This window comes from Diabrotica virgifera, chromosome 2 (assembly GCF_917563875.1).
Source record: "Diabrotica virgifera virgifera chromosome 2, PGI_DIABVI_V3a".
NCBI lineage: Eukaryota > Metazoa > Arthropoda > Insecta > Coleoptera > Chrysomelidae > Diabrotica > Diabrotica virgifera.
The window spans coordinates 99,569,007-99,588,190 of NC_065444.1; the positions used below are offsets into that span (position 1 = coordinate 99,569,007).

Below are 19,184 nucleotides of genomic sequence, written 5' to 3' on the forward strand. Positions count from 1 at the left end.
TAAGATAAATGGAAGACAAATAGAGGAAGTAGATAACTTTATATATCTGGGAGAATTGGTCTGAAATGGAGAGAGGTCAAAGCAATGGAAAACACATATAGAGGATCTAGCCGATCAGCCATCTTCCACTTTCGACTATAAGAATATAATGTTTTTTATATAATAATACTCTTATTCAATCTCCAGCTGCAGCTTCCTGAAAAGAGAAGAGAACAAGTGGTAATAAACCGATTAAGAATTGGGCATACAACATTAACCCATAAGTACTTAATAACCAAAGAGCTACCGCCACAATGCTCATACTGTAGATGCCTGATAACAGTCCAGCACATTCTTACAGAATGTCCACTTTACTCGTATGAACGAAGCATCAACAACATTTCTGAAGAACCAAGTCAGCTGAAGAATAAATGTAATTATAATTTATTCACTACAATTAATTATCTTAAAGATATACATTTATTTCATAAAGTATAATAATTATATGTATTGTAATTGTTCAACATCCGCTAATAACCTTCAATGTTTGATGCGGCTTTATGTAAATAAAAAAATACTTTTATTATGGTATCATTTGAAACTAATGTAAATCAATTTACGAATATCTGTTTTTAATACAAAACATAATCGTGTAATTTAAAAATACATAATATATACACTAATTGTATCGTTATATCTTTAAATTCTTGTTGATTGGTTTCCGAAAACAAATTAAAAATACAAAGAAATCACTGTGCTTTGCATAAGGATTCACTTCGTAGATAAGAAGTAACTAAACTTCAATTAAAAAGTCATTACGGTTTGCGCCAAAACACTTCGATATAATCTTTAGAAAATAAGACAAAGTAAATTTTATCACCTGTCAAAATTATATCTCTTATAATAACAGTAATTGCCCATTAATCATTGCGAATTCGGTAGCAAAGAGAGAAGCAAAGCGTACTGTAGCCACTGCTAAGGGAGACCGTCTGCACAGCTGTATGAAGAATTTAAAATACCCCAGGGGATGAAAAGTTACCTATATAGCGTTGCTAAAGCAAGGGACAAGTCTTAAGGACTTGACTCATGTACGGCAGATTAAAAAGGTCGATTCTCACTATACCTTTCGTTTACTTTCCATATCGGTGGCATTCCGTTTCCATAAAATATTATTAAATACAAATCATATAGTATATGCCCCACATATTCGACCACATTATTTTTTTTGTTTAATGTTTATTTTGCAATCTGTTACATCATACAATAACAATAAGCATACATGTTGATTGGTACAATGTCGTGAGAGAGTTTGTCCAATGATCCACTCTCTGTACGCACTTTTACATTCTTACATTTATGTTAAAAACAATAAAAAATTGTAACTTTACATTATTACGTTGATATTAAAAAATAAAATAATACTATCACAATTTAAAATTAATTTCATATGTACAATTATTGCTGTTGGAATGGTAGATCCAAGGGTGTTCTTATTTTCAACCTTCACTTCTTACTTTTATTATTAGCCAGCACGGTGCTGTACACCGGGTGCGAGTATTTGTGCACAAATTTTTGTGTTTAAGTCAGACATAGATAGTTGTAATTAGGAAGGTAATTTAAGATCTTTTTCTCATTTTTAATGTTTATATATTTGTTTATTTATATTTAGATATGGATTACGACAAGGAGAAACAAAGATTATTAAAATTATTTGAGGAAGTGTTGACTGACGAGGAAACGTGTGAAGATGATGATGAACAAAGTTACTTTTGATTAAAGTAATATAATGTTGACACAAACGCATATCTACAAAATTTTATGAGCATATATTCATTAAATAATATAATGTTACACAATTTTGAATTTTTTTTAAATATTGCACACCCATATTTTTAACCCGGTCTTCTGCACCGTGCGCGAGTATTCGATCACAAAAAATTGGCGCGAGTAGCGGAAGGTTAATATTAATAAAGAATGAAAAATGATTTTAAGAAAAGAGAATGCTATCTTGTTCCCTATTAGTCATAAAAGGTTCTGTTTTTTCTGGAAAGTGTGTTTGTTCACTATCTTTCAGTTATCCTGCTTCTTAAAGTGCCCTCTCCTCAATGGAGGCTGGCTTGGCTACTACGATTGTAAACTCTTCTCTGTCTTCAGCTATTATTATTAGCGATTCTCTGGGAGATCCCCATTTCAAAGGCCTCCAATTTATTCACGATTGATGTTTTACGGGTCAAGTGTCGAGAAGTGTCGAGTACTAGACGTAGCATTTTGAAAAACGTAGTCGAATTTCGAGTTTCATAAAATTTTCAGTTATTATAAAAATGTTTATATTTATGCTAAAAAGCCATTATTTGTCTAAATAACAGATTAAATAGAATGTTTAATTTTTTTTGGACGGGGTCGAGTTCGCTCCCAATGGTAAGAATTTTACCTGAACTAAAAAAGGTAGAGTCCGAATTGGCTCCCATAGACAAAATTTATTTTACCTAAACATGTCGAAAATATCACCCAGCGTTGTCACTTCTTTCAAATTTTCTCTTTTTGTTAGAAACAGGTACCTTCCTAGAAATATCTATGGGAAAGGAGGAAGACCTAACCCTTCGGTCCTAACTTAACTTTCGGGTATTAGAGTGTAGAGCGCAAACCGGCCGATTTCAGGTAAGAGCGCAAAACGGTCGAGCGCATACCGGCCGACACCGATAATTTGTGTTAAAATTGCCACATATGCCAATGTTGAACTAAAACAAACTCTAAAAGTATTTGTCTAAAAGTATAATTTTCCTATAAAAAGTCTATATCACTATGTAAATTTCCTAAGCAGTATAAATATTACACGATTTGGCAACAATGTCTAATGTTTCCGCGATTATATGAGAGCCTACCCGCATTCATGCGGGAACCAATTCGTACCCTTCTAAAATATACCTGAACGAAGCGGAGCGAACTCGACCTCACCCTTTTTTTTATATACCCTAAAAATTAAGCCTTTCCTCGTAATAAAGTGCTGATAGTGGGTATTTCTGTATCACTATCATCAACCAAATACTATACGTAACTCAATTAGCAATAAAACGACTATTTAATTATACGACTGATTAAATCAAAATACCAATAAAACAGACTGGGAAATCATTCAATTATTCTAATGACCGATAAAACGAAAGATAATTTCCTTTTACATCACACTTTTATTTGTTTGTTTACATTCCAAATTATGGATTCTATTAAAACAACAGATTTTGAAGAAGATAAATATTTCTTTCACGTCAATTAACAGTCATTATGAGTAATAGTCTAAGAGCTAGTGAACTCTCCGAGTAACGGTCTTCCTGCAAGGCTAGAAATTTGTATAGTGATAATAATTCATAGCACACCAAGGCTAAAATCCATGACCTGACACTTGGCAGACATCAGCCCTGCACGTGTATCTACCAGGTGAGTCGAAAAGTGCATAGTTTAGGGGAAAAATAAACTTTCTCCTGTAAAGTTTAAATTTAAGTATGTGTTTGATTAAGTCATTTAGAAGAAATGTGTACAATGACAGCGATTTTAAACAGCATAAGACCTTGCCAGGCGAGGGAAAAGATTACGAGTTTTTCCTAAAATTATTTTTTTTGCCTCGAACAAAGCTTTTTTAGGGTATTTCAATCATTCCAAACAGAAAAACAGAAAAGGTCTTTAGTGACTTTTCTCTTAGGTCAGTGGTCGGCAAAGTGCGGCACCGGAGCCACATCCCAGATAGCACAAGTACGTTTTATGGACATCCAATGGACGTACATCTGTGTACATTGGAGCGCCCAATGGACGTCCCACTAAGGTACAATGGACATCCGATGGACGTCCAACGAACGTCCAGGGTTCACAAAATTGGACGTCCATAGAACGCCCGCTACAAACGTACAGTGTACGTTGTTGAAGCTTTCAGTGTACATTTTATGTACATTCAATGTACGTCTGATGTACATTCAATGTACGTCTTATGGTCATTTTTGTAGGGCACTTTTCAGAAAGCAATCTAGTGTCCATAATTTTTTGAATACATACATAGCAAAAAGCCTTTAGGTATAGGAAATAGTTCCTGTAATACTAAACTTATGCTTTAAAATATTACACAAAATACCTTTTTTATTTCTCTTTATTATAACTATATTATGTATACTTTATTATAGGAACTTCATTAATGCACGACTGCACTTGCACGATAAACAGCAAACACAAAGATATCACAGGATGTGATATTATATTGTATGCAATAACTTAATAAAGACAAAATTCAGATAATGGCGCCCTATGATGCATGCACATTAAAAGAGGTTTATTTATGTTCTGTTCCTTCCAATTTGGAAGTTCCAAACATTATTTCGAGTCAGTAAGGTTGTATATTGCAAGCGGGTTTGCCATTCTGTGAATTATCATAAATAAATCCTCCTTCAGTATTCCACAACAATTAGCGATAATCCCCTAAAAGTACCTGCCTAGTACTACCTTTTACGACCGATAGCGTGAAGAGCGACAACGTTGTCAAGAAGATTCTCATTTAGTTTGGCGGGAAATTTAACAGTTATTTAAAAAAATGCACATTTAAGATTTAAATAGGTAGTGTCTAATTATTGTAAGTTCTATAATTACCGATGCGCGATGTAGCTCCGTTATTCTGAAAAAGTTTACCATCGTTTTATCATCATCTAATATTATATAGGTTTAATTAAAATAATTTTAGTGGTTCAGTGTTTTAATTCGATGATGAAAAAATATGTGACTACATTTATTAGAAGCTTCTTGTATTCTACTAATAATATTGCTTTGATTAAAACAAGAAGCTATATATAATTACTCATAATAATAGTCGCATTTTGTTTAAAATCTCCATGGACCACAAATGGATGTCCAAGGTACGTTCAAATCAAACGTCCAATGGACGTCGCGTAATGGACGTACATAGTACGTCCAGTTTTGGCCCATGGACGTTTGGACTTTAAATCTACGTTATATGGACGTCCATCGGACGTTGTGTGCTATATGGGATGTGGCTCCGTGGCTCCTTAGGTGCGGCTCTGGCACAAATATCCACGGAAAGCGCAATAATATGTTCCTTTGGAAAAAAAGAATTTGTAGGAAAAACATTACATCGTTTTCTAATAAATTAGCTTTTACCAAACTTACAAGCTTTAGTATTTGTCAAAAATTCTCTTAATGGTAAAACAACTGGGTTGAAATTTTCTCCCTTTGAAATAAATACAATTTCTGGATTTAAAAAACAAGCAGGTACGGCGCTCTAAATGTGAACGTCTTTGTGTTGAGTTGGAAATATTGGAAAAGAAAAAATAATCACAACACAAGAAGTGGTCTGTTTTGAATGACCTGGAGAAGGAAGATATGATCATTTTTAACGCTTGAAATAATATTCCTGATTCTTATGATCAGCTAGAAAAGCTCACGTTTGCTGTTCTTTGCCCTTTCGGTTCTACATATCAACATTTAAAAAATTTTGTAAAGAATACAGTGTTGTAGGAAATAAAACCATACAAAACGAAAGAAAATAGAAGTTTTTACGATGATTAGAAACGAAGATATTGACAAAAAAACGAAAAAACACTTTTTAATTTTTTGGGGGTTTATGGATGGGGCTAAGGGTTTAAACATTTTATTGGTCGAATACTTTTTGAGGTACAACATATGGTTCTTTTATTTTTGGAATATCGCTGGGAGCATTTTTCACTATCTTAACCGACTGACTATTAGACCCTTTAGTTTTATTTAGCGTAATAAAAGTTTGCTGAACAACCAGATTTGGCTCCCAATTTTTTTAATTGTTGTAGTGTTCATATTTGTCTCTTTGGATTAGAAGTTTGTCGACCTCTGTCTTAGGTTGATAGTTTTTGACATATTATATAAGCGATTAAAAATTTACAAAAACGCGAAATCGGCCATTTTTAACCCTGAATAGAACATTTAACTAAAAATTTCAATGTTGCCAAGGTAGATAGATATTCTTTAAACATCGATTGATGAAATCCCGAAGAGTTTTTTGCAATACAATATCAAAAACCCCTTTGTTTTTAATTGCTAATCAAGTGGGCGCGAACTGTAGTATAAGTGAGGACGTTTGAGTTTGCCTAAATTCATTATCTCGAGAATGGGTAAATTTAAAGAGAAATTCTCAGACAGGTCGATTTTTATTTTTAACTTAGGACTTTTTGGCATATATCTAATACTAGTGACGTCATTCATCTGGGTGTGATGGCGTAATCAATTACTTTTTAAATGACAGTATAGGTTGTGTGATACTTCATTTGAAAGGCTATTTAATTATCTATTCAGTAATATAAACATTAACATACTTATTTATACAGGGTGTACAAAAAAAATTATTAAATTAATTTACACAAAAAAAAATTTTGGTACACACTGTATAAATAATTATGTTAATGTTTATATCGCTGAATAGAGAATTAAATAGCCTTTCAAATAAGCTATCACACAACCCCTACTACTCTCATTTAAAAAAATCATCGATTACGTCGGCACGTCCTGATGAATGTTACTAGTATTATATTTGCCAAAAATTCCTAATTTAAAAAAAAATCGACCTGTCTGAGAATTTACCTTCAAATTTGCCCCTTCTTGAGATAATTAATTTATGCAAACTTACACTCATGCACTCACATACACTACAGTGTTGGGCCCGCTTGATTAGCAATTAAAAACAAAGGGGATTTCGATATTGTATTGCAAAAAACTCTTCGGGATTTCAGATGTTTAAAGAATATCTACCTACCTTGGCAACATTAAAATTTTCAGTTAAATGTTCGATTCAGGGTTAAAAATGGCCGATTTCGCGATTTTGTAAATTTTTAATCGCTTATATGTCAAAAACTATTAACCTAAGAGAAAAGTCACTAAAGACCTTTTCTGTTTGGAATGATTCAAAAACCCTAAAAAAACTGTGTTCGGTGCAAAAAAAATAATTTTAGGAAAAACCTATAATCTTTAACCTCGCCTGGCAAGGTCTTATGCTGTTCAGAATCGCCTGTCATTGTACACATTTCTTCTAAATGACTTACTCAAACACATACTTAAATTTAAACTTTACAGGAGAAAGTTTATTTTTTCCCTAAACTATGCACTTTTCGATTCACCTGGGCTGATGTCTGTCAGGTCATGGTTTTTAGCCTTGGTGTGCTATGAATTATCACCTCGGAGGGTTCACTAGCTCTTAGATTATAACGATTTAGGATATTCAGGAAATAGTGCAATTAGCGGATTACGGATGATGATAGCAGAAAATATTACATATTTAGTCCATTATATAAAAGAAGTAATTAAAAAAATTAAGGTACTTTCAATCATTTTTTTAAGGATGTAAGAAGGATGTTTACGTTTAAGTCTTTGTCGGGAAATTCGTTAATGTAATAAAAAACATAACTCAATTGCGTAAAAACCTTATCTTAAAAAAATCTTGTAAAAACCTATGACGACACGTCAACCGGAAACGCTGTGTGTCTGGGACAATAACCCCAGGAGAGTTTTATTATTTCTTTATTATTTATAGAGGGCACAACCTTTTTTAAAAGTGGTGGAAAAGACAGAACCAGAGGAACAGGTTTCATACTACAGCAAAACTTGAAATCAAGGGTAATAGCTTTTAAGCCTATAACTGACAGACTGTGTTCTTTAAGAATGAAAGGGGAAAGAAGAAATATAAGCATTATAAATGTGCTTGCTCCCATAGAAGATGCGGATGAAGATGAGAAAAACATGTTCTATGAGCAACTAGAGGAGGAATACGAAAAAACACCGAAATAGGATGTGAAAATAATAATGGGCGATTTCAACTCAAAGATTGGAAAAGAAGATATATATGAGAACATAGTAGGGAAACATAGCAAACATGATATAAGAAATAATAAGGGGCACCGAGCAGTATATTTTGTAATGGAGAGAAATATGGTAATAAGAAGTACACAACTGCGCCGGAAGGAAATCCACAAAGGGACATGGAAGTCGCCCGACGGAAAAACAATTAACCAAATAGATCATATAGTAATAGAAAAAATGGACATGAATTTTATATCAAAAATAAAAAGCATGAGAGGAGCAGAATGCAATTCAGACCACTACCTAGTAAAAGTGACATGAAGAGAAACTGGGGTTCGACCGGGAAGGGAAAAAGGAAAAGAACGGAAGGTAAGAGAAAATACAATTCGACCCTATTGAAAATGAAGAAGTAAAAGATAAATATAAAGAGAAAATAGAAATAGAACTGGCAACATGCGCACAAGAAATGGAAATCGAAGAAAGATGGGAGAAAGTAAAAACATCAGTAATGAATGCAAATAAGGCTTTTCTAAACAGTACAATGAGAAAAGGAAAAGTAAATGACTGGTATGATGAAGAATGTGAAAAAGCAGCTGAAGCAGTTAGGAAAGCTAGACAAATAATGCTATTAAAAGAAAATGAGAATAACAGAAATGTGTATAGGGACGCAAGAAGGGAAATGAAAAGACAATGTAGGAGAAAGAAGAAAGTATCCAAAGAAGATAAGCTAAAGGAAATTAAAGAAAAATTTTAAACTAAAGAAATAAGGTCATTTTACCAAGAGGTTAAAAGAATGGACAAAGGATATCAGAGTCGAAGCATCTATATTAAGAATGAAGAAGGATTACTAATAAGTGAAACAGCGCAGGTGCTAGAAAGATGGAAAAATTATTTCGAAGAGCTATTAAAAAATGTTGAAGAGGACGAGATGGACATAATACAGAACATGGAAGAAAACGATACGATAGTGGGGACGCCAACAAAACAAGAGGTAATGAATATAATCAGCCAACTTAAAAGCAACAAAAGTCCAGGAGCGACAGAAATAACAGCTGAAATGTTAAAGGCAGGAGGAGAACAACTGTACGAGCAACTATATTGGCTGGTGAAAAAGATATGGGAAGAGGAAAAAATGCCAAATGACTGGATGCTGGCTAGAATCTGCCCCATACATAAAAAAGGAGATAAACAAACATGTGAAAATTATAGGGGAATAGCACTCCTAGAGACAGGGTATAAGATAATAGCACAATCCATACGTGGAAGACTGAACGAATACATGGAGGATACTGTGGGAGAGTACCAGGCAGGCTTTCGATCCAACCGTTCGGTAACAGACCAGATTTTCACGCTAAAAGAATTACAATCAAATTGCTATGAGTACAAAACGACCCTGTGTGCGCTGTTCGTAGATTTCAAGCAGGCATATGATCGTATAAATAGAAAAGAAATGTACCGTGCTCTGAAACAATTACAAATCCCCAAAAAATTGATTAGCTTGATTGAAATGACGTTGGCAAAAACGAAAAGCGAAGTAGTGTGGAAAGACATCTCAGAGGACTTCGAAATCAAACAAGGACTCAGGCAGGGTGACCCGATGTCAACCACGATGTTCAATCTTTTTCTTGAAGTAATAATGAGGAATTGCAGCATAAAATGGAAGAAACCTTATTTAAAAATGAACATCAATGTATTGTTTTTGCGGATGATCTAACAATATTAGCAAAATCAAAGAAAGAATTGAGAAGAATTGTGAAAAAGATAGAAAAAGAAGCAAATAGGTTTGGCCTAAAGATAAATGAAAAGAAAACTAAATACATGGTAATGGGTGATACGCAGTAAGACAATGAAGAGTTTATAAAAATACAAGGGGAGAAAGATTACATATACAGTTTTGACAGAGTGGAAGAGTTTACTTACCTTGGTGTGAAAGTAATGGAAAATGGACATGAGGATAAAAAAATAGAATCCAGAATTACAAAAGGCAACCAGAAATACGGAATGCTGAGATCCTTAATGAAATCTAAGTTTGTTTCAAGAAAAACAAAAGAAAGAATTTACAAGACAGTGATTAGAGCTACGGTTTTATATGGAGCTGAATTATGGGTTTTAAGAAAGGCAGATGAAGAAAGATTAGAAAGATGGGAGAGGAAAATTCTCCGATCAATTTACGGAGGCATAAATACACAAATGGGATGGAGAAGAAGAACAAATAAAGAGTTGGAAGAGCTGTATACGGAACCAAAAATCACCGCAATAATAAAGGCGCATAGAATAAGATGGCTGGGACATGTGCAAAGATTGGAAAACCATAGAATGACCAGGATGATATTGAACAGGAAACCAGTAGGAAAAAAGGAAAGGAAGACCCCGTAAAATATGGTCTGACAGCGTCCAAGCAGATTTACGAGAATTAAAAATAGATAACTGGAGAAACAAGGTATTAGACAGAAGAGAATGGAGAGAAGTGGTAAGAAGAGCGCAAGAGAAATTGTAACAGGACAATGTGCCATGAATTGTAAAATGAGAGCTATATATACAGCGTGTCTACTTAAGTTGGAAACATATGGGAAACTTTTTTATTATTAATATTACGAAAAAAAGTTATTCTTTATAAAAAGTTCTACATGTCCCAAAACCTAATATTCAATAATCAGATATCAAGTTTTCTCAATATTATGCGAGGTATGTCAAAAAATATGAATTTCGGTCAAGGGTAAAGTACCTTTATTTCTCTCAATATCGAAAATTCTTATGATAAAAAGTTGTTTGGAATTAAAAACTAAGATCAAATATGCAATTACATGCTTCTAATTGAAATAAAATTTTTTTCTTAAATTTATGGATACCCAACATCGTTGTTAAATATTACAAATATGATAACTCGTTTATTATTCATTTTACGAAAAAAAGTTATTCTTCATAAAAAGCTTTGCATGGTCTAAAACCTAAGACACAACCATGATATATCAACTTTTATTAATTTTATACGAGGTGTGTCAAAAAATATGAAATTCTCTCAAGATTATAGTACCTTTATATTTCACAATATTTCAATTAGAAGGATGTAATTGCATATTGAAACATAGTTTTTAATTCGAAACAACTTTTTTAATAACGCTTTTCAATATTGTAAAAAATAAAGGTACTTTACTCTTGAGTGAAATTCATATTTTTTGACATACCTCGTATAAAATTAATAAAATGTGATATCTGATGGTTACATCTTCGGTCTTAGGACATACAGAGCTTTTTATAAAGAATACCTTTTTTTCGTAAAAGTAATAATAACAGAGTTATCGTATGTGTAATAAATAAAAACGAAGTTAGTATCAATAAATTTGAGAAAAATTTGGAAAATATTTTTTTCCAATTAGAAGCATGTGATTGCATATTTGATCTTAGTTTTTATTTCCAAACAACTTTTCATAATAATAATTTTCGATATTGAGAGGAATAAAGGCACTTTACTCTTGAACGAAGTTTATATTTTTTGACATACCTCGTATAATATTGACAAAATTTGATATCTGGTGATTGAATCTTAGGTTTAAGAGCATGCAGAACTTTTATAAAGAATAACTTTTTTTCATAAAATCAATAACAAAAAAGTTTCCCATATGTTTCCAACTTAAGTAGACACGCTGTATGTATATATTTATATGATGTATTTTTTAATAGACAAATTAATATTGTATATTGTAGATATGTACAGTAAAAAAATGTAATTTTGTTTTTCACGCCCAGGGCCTACATGGCCTGTTGAGCAAAATAAATAAAAAATAATATTATTTATATTTTAAACAAATTATATAGGCATATTATATATTAAAATATCGTTTTTAAAATTAAATAAAGGAATTTTATTATTTATTTATTATTTAAATTTTAAACAAATTATGTTACATTAATATTTAGTTTGACTTTGACGGTACTGTCAAAAGTAAATAACGTATACTTCGTTGATACGTTAGCAAGTAGTGGCGCTAGGAGCAAATATAATAATTTATTGAATTATTTTAAATTATAAATAAAATCTACATAAATATCATTTGATAGTAAAGTGAATTATGATATAGATTATAGAATAAATTTAGATGTTTGAAAATAAAATTGAAGTATAGTTTGCAAAAAAATTATTAACAAATAAAGTTAAAAAGGATATTAGAAATATATTATTACATTTATAATTACATGAAATGCTTACATTTTTATAACGGCCTCCCCTTTAATGGGAGTAAATTGACTTTTCCATCTTAACGCTTACAATGTGTTCGAAATAAGTTTATATACATTACACATTCATATAGTATGTTGAAAACTTTGTAAGCGTTAAGATTGGCGATAAAAATGGCGCGTCGTATGACAAAAAGGAAAAGGAAAAGATAGATTGTTTGTCACAAATTGAACGAGGAATTAAAAAATGATTTTTAATATGCAATATCTCAGTGGCGTACTATTTTTTTCTTTAAAAAAATTAGACCATTGCCCGCTTGCGCGCCACTTGTGTATATAAAATTCTTAGTTGTATGTCAAAAAATAAGGAATTAAAACCTATGAAATTTCATTTGCAGATCTCAACCGGTTTTAAAGCAATAAATAAATATTTAGTTTGTAATAAAAAATGTAACACCCCGTATCTTGGAAACGAAGCATTTGCGGATATATGTTTATTTAGCAAACTGGCATTATTTTTATGTAAAACTACCCCTTAAAGTTTGTCACACCTATTTAGAAACACCCTGTGTAAAAATTTTAAAGGAGTAAAAAAATTGTATTTCGCGTCAAAAATTTTGTAAGAAATAACGTGTAATAGGCAATAAAAAACTACAAATTAAAAGAAAAAAGAAGTTTCTAAGATGATGAGAACCGACGATATCGTCAAAAAAACAAAAAAAAACGTTTTGATTTTTTTTTTGAGGTTATGCTCAGGTCTAGAGCTCTACAAATTCTTTTGGTCTTTTTTGGGATGTATTTGAAGGAAAATACAAAGAAATGATTTTAAAACTGAATCGGGAGTCAACACGGACAGAAAATACCTAAAAAAAATGATTTTTCATTATTTTGACCATGATGCCCCACCTATAAAAATTTGAAAAACTGTTTCTTTTTCGGCATTTTGATCGGCTAAAATTTTTTTTAAATTAAATTTTAAAAATTTCAAAAGCAAAAAAACCTGAATTTTGCGTCAAAAATTTTTAAAAAAGATTATGCTATCTTCTTCTTTAAGTGCCATCTCCGCGACGGAGGTCGGCAATCATCATAGCTATTCGGATTTCAGAGACGGCTGCTCTGAAAAGTTCATTTGATGTACATCCGTACGCAGCCACGATATTCTGCGTCTTCCTATTCTTCTTTTTCTTTGAATCTTTCCCTGCATAATCAATTGGAGCAAGTTGTATCTCTGTCCACGTGTAATATGTCCGAGATATTCCAATTTTCTTGTTTTGATGGTATTTAGGATTTCCATTTCTTTGTTTATCTTTCTCAGAACCACTTTGTTTGTGACGTGTTCTGTCCACGATATTTTCAGAATTCTTCTGTACACCCACAGCTCGAATGATTCTAGTTTTTTCATTGATGCAGCATTCAAGGTTCAAGGTCATATAGGCAATATAAAACTAAAAAAATACAAAACGAAAGAAAATGGAAGTTTGTACGATGATGCAAACCGAAGATATCGCCAAAAAAAAAACGAAAAACCCTATTTTAATTTTTTTTTGAAGTTCTGGCTAGGCAAGAATATTTTTGGTCGAATAATTTTTGATGTAGAATAAGATGGTGTTTTATTTTTTGAATATCGCTGGAGGTCATTTTTCACTTAATCGGCTAGACTCTAGACCATTTAAGGTTGTGTAGTGGCATTCATGACGTTTGAAAAATCATTCAATGTGGTAGTATCTCATCAGTAAGTTCTTTCCAGAACAGAAGGTCTGTGTTCAAAGATGAATCTCCTCGACTGATTTGTTAGATAGAGGATGGTAGCATTCAGGATAAACAAAAGAATGATGCCGACCTAAGAAGGCATAAAGGGAAATATTTTATTAATTTTTTTGTTGACCAGCGACCATCTATTTGCAACCACCAATTTTCTCATTTCGACTCTACTTACATGTCTAAAATCAGTTTAGATACGTAAACAAAAAATACAATAGCCACACCGGAAATCAAATGTTGAAAATGATGGAAAGAAAAAACAGATATTTAAAGCATCCATAGAACTGTTTCAGAATGTTATCTCTACTCAGTGGCGTAGCGTAGTGGGGGCGGCCCGCCTATGGCGGCACTTTTTAGGGTGCGGCAAAATTTAACAGTAAATAATAAAAGTATTTGGTAAATATTTGAACCATTTTATATTTTTATCGCAACTACAAATTCGAACCGATTGAAAGGAGCAAGGAATTTTTCATTACTTTTATAATTTGTAATATGAATGATATTTTGTAGCGACTGGCAATAACGTCTATACTACCTTGTGGGAAACGTCTATACGATCCTGTACTTCGTGAACATCTTGTAAGATCTAAAATATGTGGCAAAATTTCAATCACTTATATGTCACCACAAATACAAAACGAATTTATTGCCTTTTTTAGAAATAATTTTCGCTAAAATATCATCGGACAAATAAAAAGGCTAAGTATTATTCAATTACATATATTCGACAGCACTTCAGATCTTTCTCATAAAGATCAAACAAGTCAGGTATTAAGATACGTAGTAATTGAAAATCAGGAAGTAAAAGTAATGGAATCTTCTACAGATTTCATTGAAACTAAAGACAAAACTGCTGAAGGAATTTCAAAGATGATTTTGAACAAGATTCAAGCTGACGGCCTAGATATACGCAACTGGAGAGGCCAATCATATGATAATGCTGCTGTTGTGGGTGTCAAGGATTCAGGAGTTCACCAAAGAATTCAAGAAATAAACCCTAAAGCTGAATTCGTACCTTGCTCAAATCATTCGTTAAACCTAGTTTGTTTACACGCTGCCTCAGTTGAGGTGGATTCAATAACTTTTTTCGGCACTTTAGAACGTTGCTTTTCTTTTTTTTCCATATCGACACATCGTTGGGAAGTTCTGATAGCAGCTACAGGCAAAAGCTTAAAAGGGTTCAAGAGACGCGGTGGAGTGCAAGAAGCGATGACGTAAATGTGATTTGGCATCATTACAAAGATATTCTTGTCACTTTGGAAAAACTGAGGTGAAAGCAGATGAAAAACTGAGGCAGGTGAAAGCTTAAACACTAGGACAGATGCAGGTGCTTTACTAGTTTCGATGCAGTCATTTTCTTATATTTGTTTTTGGGCCTGTGCCAACCGGTGCTACATGAAGTGATGCGCAAAATATTTACAAAGAGGACTTGACATAAGATTGTACGCTCAGAAAGTAAATGCTGTGCAGATGATATTGACAAAGAAAAGAGAGACATGAGCAAATGGCGCCGTAGGTTATGCAAAAAATATGTGTGAAGAACTTGGAACTTCCATAAAACCTCGGAGGTGCATAACAAGAAGGCACATTTTTAATGACGGAACTAGAGATGCTAACTTTTCTTGTGAAAATGAATTGAGACGAAAGCTGTTTTCTTCGTTAGATAGAGTTATTGTAGAAATTCGTGAGTGTGTTCAACAGCTACAGAATTTAACGAATAAGTTTGCTTATCTAACGGTGGCTATATTATTAGATCCAGACAACACTGAATGTAATCTAGACTACGCATCTGATGGAATTGACGAGCAGGATTTCAAGCTGGAAAGACTTCGACTGCGGACTTTCGTTGCTGCTACAGGCAACGAAAATAAATTGATTAATGCAGACTCACTCGAATTATTTAAATTTATTGTTAAATCCAAGCTGGAATATACTCTACCCAATATTTTAATAATGTTCCGAATATTTTTCACATTTGCTATAAGGAATGCCAGCTGTGAGAGAAGTTTTTTAAAATTGAAATTGATTAAAAATTATTTAAGATCGACAATGAGTACTCTAAGACTAACTAATTGGGCTATTTTGTCTATTGAGCAAGAAGTATGTGATGTGATAGACATTGACGGTGCAATAAAAGACTTTGTTCTTAAAAAAGTAAAAGTATAAATTTTTAATTCAAGACGGAAGTTTTGTTTTTAATTCTAACAAATACTCATATTGCTTTGCAATAAAAATATAACATTCTAGTAGCGTTCTAGTTCTAATTAAAAAATGATTTATTTAGTCTTGTCGGTCGTACCTAAGTTATATGGTTAAAATAAAATAATTTTTGTATTAATAAACGTGATTGTAAAACTTAGATAAACTTTTTTATTTAAAATCTAACCTGTATAATGCAAAATTATTATGACTATTCTCGCCGAAAAGTTCTCTATAATTAATGTATGTCATGTACACTATATATTAAATTAAAATACCTAAACAAGAGGGCGGCAAAATTGTCTTCCGCCCCGGGCAACCGACACTCACGCTACGCCACTGTCTCTACTCTAAACAAAGAGAGATATTTCTGGCATAACATGCAAAACATCTACGTCCAAAATCCTAGCATCCTAATTCCGGCGCTAGCGTATAAGGTGCCCACCTGCAAAACTATTATAGGCGTCCTTCAGTAACTAGTATTTTTTTATTTTAGTACATTGCTTTAGAGCTGAGGTCAAGAGTCTTAAGATGCTACGTGTTCTCGACTTTGTTGTTTGGAATGAAAAGCTGGATACTAAAAGTAGACAATATAAAAAGTTGGAAGCATATGAGATGAGATGCTATAGAAGGATTTTGAAAATACCATGGATCCAACGAGTTACAAATGCAGAAGTGTCCAGAAGGATACAAAAGGATTGCGAGGTGATAAAGAACACCAAAACAAGAAAGCTGGAATATTTATGTCACATTACCAGAGGTGTGAACTATGAGATATTAAGGCTCATAATGCAAGGTAAAATTAAGAGTAAAAGATCCATAGGTAGAAGAAGAATATCCTGACTGAGAAACTTAAGAGAATGGTATAGTTGCAGCTCAATAGATCTTTTCAGAGCAGCCGCCAATGAGGTACGGATAGCTGTGATGATAGCCAACGTCTGACAGGAAAAAGAAGTACAAGAAGAAGACGAAATATGGGCGCTCTCCTGCAGTGCAACCCTTGCAGGTCCGTTATTTTCGGCCCTGTGTCCAAAGAAATCTAAGAATTTAAAGAATTCTTCCACAATGAAAGATTCTATTGCCTATGTGTACAACATATTTGTTTTATTATAACGTTCTTTATTCTTTAGAACATAAAACAAACAAAAAATCGATTAAGACCACAGCATGATAATAAATTTTAAATAGATAAGTTCACAAAATTTTAGTGTTTTGAGTAACTATTATCGAGGTTTTTACCAACTACTTTTTTTAAGATAATTAACATAAATACAAAATAATGTTAACGTTAAAGGTTCTCGATTCTCTGATATTATATCAAAAATAATTATTAGGAGTAGGTATACAAGGAAGTTTAAATAAAAAGAATTCAGGGAACACCATACTACATAAGGGTGTAGGCGCAAAATTTTGGACAAATGTTTTTAAATGCCTTAACTTTTTTCGAATCCTGGAAAAACTAAAAAATATTTTTGAAAAATTTAAACGCAGAACGAAAGATTACATTATTACCGAGGGCCGAAAGTCCCTTAGAATAACCAAAAATTTTTAATCAGATATTTAAAATTAAAGTTCACACTTAATGTTCTCTTATTTTCACCCCTGTAACCTATTAAAATAAACAGTATAGAAGTTTTCAGGGACTGTCGGCCCTAAAATACTTATTGGTTTCCTCACAATTCGAAAAAAATGAATGTCTTTAAAAAGCATTTGCCCGAAATTTTGCGCCTACGCTCTTTGTAAAATAGTTAAATAATTAAATAAATATTTTTAGTGTTAGTTATATCAAAAAAGGATGTATTTGGTCCAAATACAATGAATAAAATTAGGTGTATATTTTGTAGATTATAATTAGGATTTAAAAAGATTTCTAAAAAAATATAATTTTATAAAAATCTTACCTATTTGGCATTTGATTGTACGCACAGCCTCTCTAGTAGATTCCAAATGTTGGAATTGACAAAAACAACAACAATCTTTGGATAAAACTAGCATAATCACAAAATTAAAAAAACCATCGTCTTTGCACATTCGAATTAATACAATAAAATTTACAACCACATGTTAAAAGAAACAGGAGAGTTTGCTGTGCATCCAAAGATGATCGGCAAACTAACTTCCAGTTGAGCCAAAGAACGACTGGAAGTCTCACTATCGATGAGTGACATTTCTTTAGGCGACTCTTATCTCTCTCACTATACAGGGGGATTCCGACGGGTCATGAAACTTCCAGAATAAAATTAACATTATGCAGTGCTTTACAAAGAGAGTGGGAATGATATTTTTGTTTGTTGGATAACTGTGTACGACGATTGTAAACATGACTTAGTTGTTACGATTACGAACTTAATTCTAATCAATTCAAAACATTAGTGAACGTGATGTTTGTCTGATGTTTGTCTTTGTATACCTACATTATAATGATATGTGTGCTATAATTAGATCATTTTTATATAAAATTCAAAATAATATATATTTATTTTCAGTTAAAATCTGTGTGAAATTTCATTTCTGTGCGATTTTTACTGTGGCTACACTAAGAAAAAATACAAGAAGATTAGAAAAATTAGATTAGATTTAGAAAAAATAAGCGGATGCACATACGAATTAAATAAAGATGTTCACCAAAAGGTTATTTTTATTTATCTTATGTACTCTGATCATTTAGGAAACATCCCTTCCGGTCGAATAAGAAAATCATGTCTGAAAGATCTAGAATCTAGACAATGATACGGAAATCGACTATATCATAATTCAGAGTTGCTGCCAATAAAGTCACGATAGCGAATATGGTAGCCAACATGATATCCAACAATCGACAATGGTCATGGAACTAGAAGAAGAAGCAGCAGCTAAAGTACGAATATAAACAAGTTATTGCTTAAGCTGATTTCTTTTCTCACTGAGAATGGAGAAAACGAACGAACGAAGAAGTTAACTAAGTAACTGTATGCTAACCTGCCGATATAAAAAATAATGAGACAATGTAGACTAGAATGGCTCGGTCATCTAGAAAGAATGCAGAAGGGTAGACAATGTAGTAGTTTACACATCCCACAAATCATTGGATATGTGTAAAAATAATTTTAATGTCTCAATTAAAGCTGTTCTTAATCACTACCAAAATATTGGTTTAGCAATATCAGAATCTATAACAGAAATTTGCATTTTCTCCAGAAATCGTCAAATTCCACAAGGTTATTTTGGCAGTAGGTAAAATTCAATATCCTATTAAAAATTGTATAAAATAT

The 19,184-nt window shown here is 32.4% G+C and overlaps 1 protein-coding gene across 2 annotated transcripts in view; it reads right to left on the reverse strand.

Moving 5' to 3' along the window:
- The window catches only part of LOC114343719 (neuroparsin-A-like), a 262,805-nt gene that overhangs the window by 63,096 nt on the left and 180,525 nt on the right, over window positions 1-19,184 (reverse strand). Inside the window, exon 1 of one of the 2 annotated variants that reach the window (XM_028294562.2) lies at window positions 17,835-18,142. The exons of the other annotated variant lie outside the window; for it this stretch is intronic. The gene's annotated coding sequence lies outside the window, so the exon portion shown is untranslated. Of the gene's footprint in view, window positions 1-17,834; window positions 18,143-19,184 lie in introns of those variants that run through there. 2 annotated transcript variants of the gene reach the window in all.